The sequence below is a fragment of the Cupressus sempervirens genome, chromosome 5 (assembly GCF_028749045.1).
Source record: "Cupressus sempervirens isolate cs-2001-9-10 chromosome 5, ASM2874904v1, whole genome shotgun sequence".
Lineage (NCBI taxonomy): Eukaryota > Viridiplantae > Streptophyta > Pinopsida > Cupressales > Cupressaceae > Cupressus > Cupressus sempervirens.
The window spans coordinates 630,162,723-630,170,222 of record NC_143122.1 but is presented as its reverse complement, the minus strand read 5'-3'; positions in this window follow the sequence as shown (position 1 = coordinate 630,170,222).

Below are 7,500 nucleotides of genomic sequence, written 5' to 3'. Positions count from 1 at the left end.
ATTTCTTTAGCATGCCAGCCTTAACTTTACAAGTGTATTTTCATTTGAGATTTATATTGAATACATTGATAATTATTTATTTATTTTTAATGTGTAAATTAAATTATTTATTATTTGAAACATTTCCAGTTATTTGTTATATTTTTTTAGGAATTTTGGTGATATTAGTTTGTGACCTTAGACAACTCCCTTCCATCAAAGACAAAGTAGCATATGACAACAAGAGATGTGCAGAGCTACTATGAGAAAAATTCAAGGTTGTAATCACATCGAGAAATGATGCTCAATTAATAATTGGCGATTGGAGATTATTGATGTCATGAACAATGAGCAACATTTCACCTGTAACAAATGAATATTTTGATAATAATGTTCACTTATTTTCTACTAATGCTAACACTCATAATCATAATTGAACTAAAATATATTATCTTAAAGAACCCATTTCACACATTATTGCTACAAAATTCTCAATTTTTATGTAGTAGATGACAATGTTATGGATGAGCTTGATATGGAATTATTGATTTCAAAGAATGTTGAATTCACAAATGGTATAATTTTTGATTTCAAAATTCTTGACAGCTCATGCAAATCATTGGCAACTTATATTTCATAATTCACAATTTTTTTTTCTATTTCTTCTTTTTAGAAAAAGTCTTTGGTGGGCTCCTATAAAATTTCTATATGGGACAAAAAAGTTGATGCTTGTGCATCATATACCTGATGAGTAGTATATTAAAAATATCATTTCCTCAATAAAATGGTAAATTATGTAAGAACTATGTCCTAGAAAAAAATGCCACATCAAACAAAGTATTAAGAAAACAAAATTAAACAAATAAAAACTAATTTGAGAAGTCAATAACCATTCGTTATCCTATAATCAAGATTTAACACTTTAGTTTGCCAAACTAAATATAATACACCATAATGACTAAGATGTTGATCTACACATCAAACATCCATCACATATCTATCATAAGCATAATCAATATTACATTGAGATCTATGTAAATAAATGATCTATTTACATAATTAAATAATAATGTTCATCTTTAAGATGAGTGTACAATCGATAAAAAGGCTTCATAAAACCTTGTCATGTGTTCTTCTATGTGACCTAGTCTCCAGAGCCATCACAAGTCATCCATATTCTATCAGAGATGAGAGTGTGGCTGAGGCACTTTTACCATGCCAATCACAAAGTGTTTACTCCCCTGTGGTTCTTCCTGACATGAAGAATGCCCTGACCCTGGTGTGAGAAGCCTAGCTTCTCAGAAAAAGATGGATAAGATGGATTCGGTGTAGCCGTGAAACATACTACATCAACACATGTGCCTAGTAGCCTAATCGCAGAATATGGCAAGCATAGAAAATAATACTACACATCTACTCATATGCAGTGAAAAGAATATACTAAAAACATATCTACCTATATATAACATTTTAAGCATATCTACTCATATGTGAGATAAAACTAAGCATAGTCACACACATGCATTAGATTGAAAAGGACTAATTAAATGCAATAAAGATAAATAGCTTGGCCAAGCATTAAATTCATCAACATACATTACTAAAAGGAGAGGGAAAAACATAATGAATCTTGCCTATAGGAATCTGACGTGTTGAGAGAAAAACAAAATGAATCCATCCCCACCCTCCCTTATGCCACATTACACCCATCCATAAGACATCTAAACATCAACACTTAAGACATCATAGATTCAACCACAAGTAATTCAAAATAAAAAGAAACATATGTACCCAAAATTTCACATCTGATTTCTGATATATGTTTTTGGAGGTAATTATTCCTATAAGCATTTTAAGAGATAAGATAGAGACGACCAATTAGATAATGTAGTTAAGTCAGTCAAAACCACTCCTTAATTTTAAAAGAAACTTATTCCTAGAGCTCATCTTATGTTAAGAAACAGTGAATGTACTAACTTTGCATGAAATGAACCAGTGGTTCAGCATGTTTAAAGATTCAGCAAAATGTATATTGCCTCGAAATAAATCAACAGTTGTATTGTTAAAATTCCAACTTCCTATATCCTGGTATACAATTTAGCTATATATTTATAAAGATTCTTCAGGGATACACCGCAGGGTACAATACTTACTAAATTTAAAAGTAAAGCAAGAAACGTTCAACTAACCAGCAAGACACAAATTCAGTTCAGAGGTTAATTCTATTGGCAAATTTCTTTATATCTTTACAACCAAACCATCCATAATATCATCAAGAAAACCTGTATAGTTAACGTCTTGTTTCACATAATGCTTATGTGTTTATGGAATCAACACTCTTAATGAGGTACATAATAAAAACCTAAACAATTGTGTGGAGTCTCCAAAATTTACACAGATGTACTCAGAGGTTAAAATAAGGTATTCACAATAATGATACATAATTATGTAATGTAAGTTTTCCTACTTTTTTGTCATTGACTTTCTCGTTGAGGGTATCACCTGTTTTGGAAAATAGAGATGGTGCTCAACTCAAACTACTGGCTTCTATTGTTTCGAATGAAAAGTTCAGACCAAATGCAAGTAATTATAATGTTAATTTTTTTGAGTGATATAAAGGAATTTGATGCAATTTGATTACGCTATTTCCAGCCACCTATGCCGATTGATGCACCTCTAAGTTAGTTTTATAAGCATTGAGTGCACAGCTGGCCCAGAGGTGAATAATTAAAAAAAGATGTTTCTGTATAGTTTTTTTATAAAAAAAGAACAAAGTACCCCCTTTTATCACATAACTCATACTTATATAAAAACTACTACAAAAATTATTCTCTTAGTAATCATTTTCCTATCCTTTATTTCCTTTCATTCTCAAAATGATAATATTTTCTCACTCACATGTATTAAATGAATCCATACTTGTATTACTACTAGGCTTAAATGATTAAATTTGCTACCATACGATACACTCTTATTTGTATTCCATTTAGGTAATTGGGGAGAAATAAAGCAAGATAAACATTAAATCAATATGTAGTATCCCTAAGTGATTCATGTGAGGGTTGCGCAAGATGGTCTAATTCATCCCCTTTCGAGAAGCCAACCCTCTCTACCTCGACCACACTCTCATCCTGTCAAATCCTGCAACCACTTAGACACCCGCAAGAATGTAAACAAGCTGGTATCCATCATAATTAGGTAATTTATATCAGAATAAAACATTAACATAATCATCAAACAACATTGTATAAGAACAAAAAAGTGACATTTTCATATCAACATATATGCATCAATTAATCACTTAAATCACACTAATTAATGGTTTACAATGCAATAAGATAATCAACTTAAGTTTCCCTAATCCATGTTCAAACAAAAGTTGATTGGTCAAACTTAACCTAATCGTCACATAAGAAAATAACTAGACTAGTCGACAATCAAGACATGACATCCCTCCCCACTAGGAAGAGGCATCATCCTGATGTCAAATCACCTCAAAATAAGCACACACACACTCAAAACTAATGTCTAACTGAAATAAAGCATGTTATACGAAAAGATGGGGAAAGGATTTCTATAGATCCCCAACATCTTCCCAAGTAGCACTATCCACACCAAATTGGTCACATTAGACCTTGTACTAGAGGATGTCCCTGTCTCGTACCCTAATGGTATGCTCCTCAATGAGTCAAGTGGGTTGAATTTCCATCATCGATAGATCTTGTACTTGCAACGCATGCCAGTCAAGTACATGAGTTATATCAAGATGATATGGCTTAAGTAGTGAATCATGAAAAACATTATGAATGCGAACTAACGTGAGTGGTAGAGCAAGCTGATAAGAAACTATGTTGATAACCTCTAACACCTCAAAGGGGCCAAAAAAATTTGGGATTTGAGCTCTTTCCAAATGAGATTAATTTTTTTTTGTGGTCTCAACCTCAAAAACATTGTTTACCTAATCTGGAACTGTCTAAAAGTGTGCTACTTGCTACTGTAACTCTTCTAATGGTCATTTGCTTCTTTTAGCTGATAGCAGATCAAAAATATCTTCTCTTCCATCTCCTTCAACATCTTAGGACCAACAATAATCCTATCCCTGACCCTATCCCAGCTAATAGGAGTATGAGACTTGCATCCGTAAAGGGCCTCAAAAGGGGCCATGCCTAATGAAGAGTGATAGGAGTTGTTATAAGAAAAATCCACTAATGGAAGATAATCATCCCATTTGTATTGCTGATCCATGTAGTACATGTGCAACAAATCTTCGAGTACCTGATCGACCCTCTTAGTTAGCCCATCAGTCTCAAGGTGATATGTAGTGCTAAAGTTCAAGCATGTACCCAAAGTGGAGTTCAAGGTTGTCCAAAACCTTGCAGTTATTTGAGTACCCCTGTCAAAGATGATGGTTTATAGTATACCATGTAGTCAAAATATCTCCTTGATATAATTCCTTTCCAAAATTGAAGATCCAACTTTAAGACTACCAGGAATAAAGTGGAATTTTTTTGTTAATTTATTGACTATGACCAAGATAACATCATGATTGCTTCAAGTAATGTGTAAACCCTACACAAAGTCAATACTGATAACTTACCATTTATAGTATGGAATCTCGAGTGGGTATAGAAGTCCTTCTAGATCAACATGTTCAACCTTGACACATTGACATTCCAAACACTGGACAACATATTCTGTCACATCTTGTTTGAGTCCCAACTAAAAGTAAAGTGGACTCACATCAGCCATCATCTTGTTTACCCCCGGATACTTTGAAAATGGAGTGCAATGCATCTCCTCAAAAAATACTTTTTGCAACCCTTTACATTTAGGAACATATATCCTATTTTGGTACTTAAGCAAACCATCATCATCAAGTGGATATCCATCAAAATGTGGATTACTATGGTCAATATTCAATGTTTACTTTACCCATACATAATGGGTTTCTTGAGGAAGGTACTAGAGGATGTACTCTCTCATATGAGTTCAAAAAGTAGTGATAGCAGTGATATTTCTTTTGTGACTGAGTGCATCTGCTACACTATTCTCCTTCCCTTTGATATATTCAATTCTAAAGTCATATTAGCTAAGGAATTCAAGCCACCACCGCTACTTAACATTCAGATTAGGTTGAGTGAAAATATATCTGAACCCCATATGATCATTTTTTAGCTCAAATGGCTTCCCTAACAAGTAATGCCACCACATCTGCAAAGAATGTACTATTGCAGTCAGTTCAAAGTCATGTGGAGCATAATTCACCTCATGTTGTTTGAGCTTTCTGGACTCATAGGCAATAACCTTTTTGTCTTGTATTAGTATGCCTCCAAGGCCATCCCCTAAAGCATCTATTATGAGTGCAACAAAGTGTCCATTAGGATCTAGTATAACCAAGGTAGGAGTGGTAGTAAGATTTTTCTTAAGCAACTAAAAAGCCTTCTCACATGCTTCTGTCAACTCAAATATTTTCCCCCTTCACTGGAGATATGTGATCGATGCTGCAATGCTAGAAAATTCCTCCATGAATTTTGTATTATACCCAATAAGACCCATAAAAATCCTAATTTCACTCATGTTCTGTAGAGTTAGCCATTCTAGGATGGCTTTTATCTTTGGGAGGTCCACTGCTATGCATCTATTGATAAAATACACCTCAAGTAGTGGATATCTTTTTGATAAATTGAACACTTGGAGAGTTTCCCATACAATTTTCTTTCTCTTAGGCACTGGAAAACTATGGGCAAGTTTTCTTCATGCTCTTCTAAATTATTCAAGTATATCAAGATATCATCAATAAATATCTCCATGAATTTGTCAAGACAACCTCTAAAAATTTTGTTCATCAGGTTCATGAAAGTGGCGACCACATTTGTAAGTCCAAAAGGTAAGACTAAAATTTTTTAATGCCCATACCTTGTTCTAAATGTTGTTTTGGGTATGTTTTCATCCTGAATCTGAAGTTGGTGATATCCAGATCTAAAATCAATTTTACAGAATATGGTTTCTCCCTTCATTTGATCAAAAAATTCATCAATTTGTGGGAGGAGATAGGGGATATCAATTCTTTATGGTCACCTTATTTAGCAAATGATAATTGATTCACAACATTAAGATACCATCCTCCTTCTTGATGAAGATTATAGGAGCTCTCCATGGTGATATACTAGGTCAGATAAAACCTTTGTCTAGGAGTTTCTATAGTTGAGAGGTCAATTCATACATCTCTATGGAGGTCATGTGGTAGGGAATCTTGGATTGAGGTTATGCTCCTAGCACAAGGTCTATAGAAAAATTGAACTCCCTCTTAGGGGGGTAGTTTGAGTAGATCATCTAGAAACACATCCATAAATTATTGCAAAATGGAGTAATCTTCTAAAAAAGGTGACATCTCTTCATCGTCCTTGACATGTATCACATATAATTGATAACCCTTTTTTCTTGCTTTCTTTAATTGCATAGCATAGATTTGTCTTAGTTCAAGTGGTCATTTGACACCATTTAGTATCACTAACTAACCCATTTCATCGAGGAATTCAATTACCTTATCTTGATAGTTAACTAAGGCTTTATTTTCACTTAACCAATTTATGTCTAGGATGATATCATATGATCCCAAAGGAGCTACATAGAGGTCAACCTCTGTTCAGAAGCTAGGGAGTTCCAACTAACTAAAAAGTAAGCATTTCTCTATCCTATGCTAAGCTTTTTTACCATATTCTACAATTCAAGGGTCAGCCATATAACCAGCCCTAACATGTATCTTAGCTACTATCTTTGGGTCTACAAAGAATTCAGCAGCACTAGTCTCTATAAGAATAGAAACAAGGTAAGCAAAAAGTGTATCAATCATCTATATAGGAGTGGCCTAACAAGTACCCCCTTTTATCACATAACTAAGACTTCTATAAATATTACTACAAAAATGATTGTCTAAGTAAACATTTTTCTATCATTTATTTTGTTTCATTCTAAAAGATGATAATATTTTATCACTCACATGTATTAAATGAATCAGTAGTTATATTTCAACTAAGTTTAATTGATTAAATTTTCTACCATACAAAACTTTCTTATTTGTATTTTATTTAGGTAATTAGGGATAACTAAATTGAGATAAACATTAAAATCAACATGTAGTATCCCTAAGTGTTTCATGTGTGTGGGCTACAAAAGATTATTTGATTCATCCCCTTTCGAAAGGCTAATCCTCTCTACCTCGAGCACACTCTCATCCCATAAAATCCCACAACCACTTAGACACTCGCAAAAAAAAAAAGTTAGTATCCATCATAATAAGGTAATTAGATATCAAAATAAAACATTACCATTGTCATCATATCTTGAATCGTTATAGCAACATTGTATAACAACAAAAAAGTGACATCACCATAAAAACATATATGCACCAATTAATCACTTAAATCACACTAATTAATTATTTACAATGCAACAAGATAATCAACTTAATTTTCCCTAATCCATGTTCAAAAAAAAGTTGACCTGTCAAAGTCAACCTAA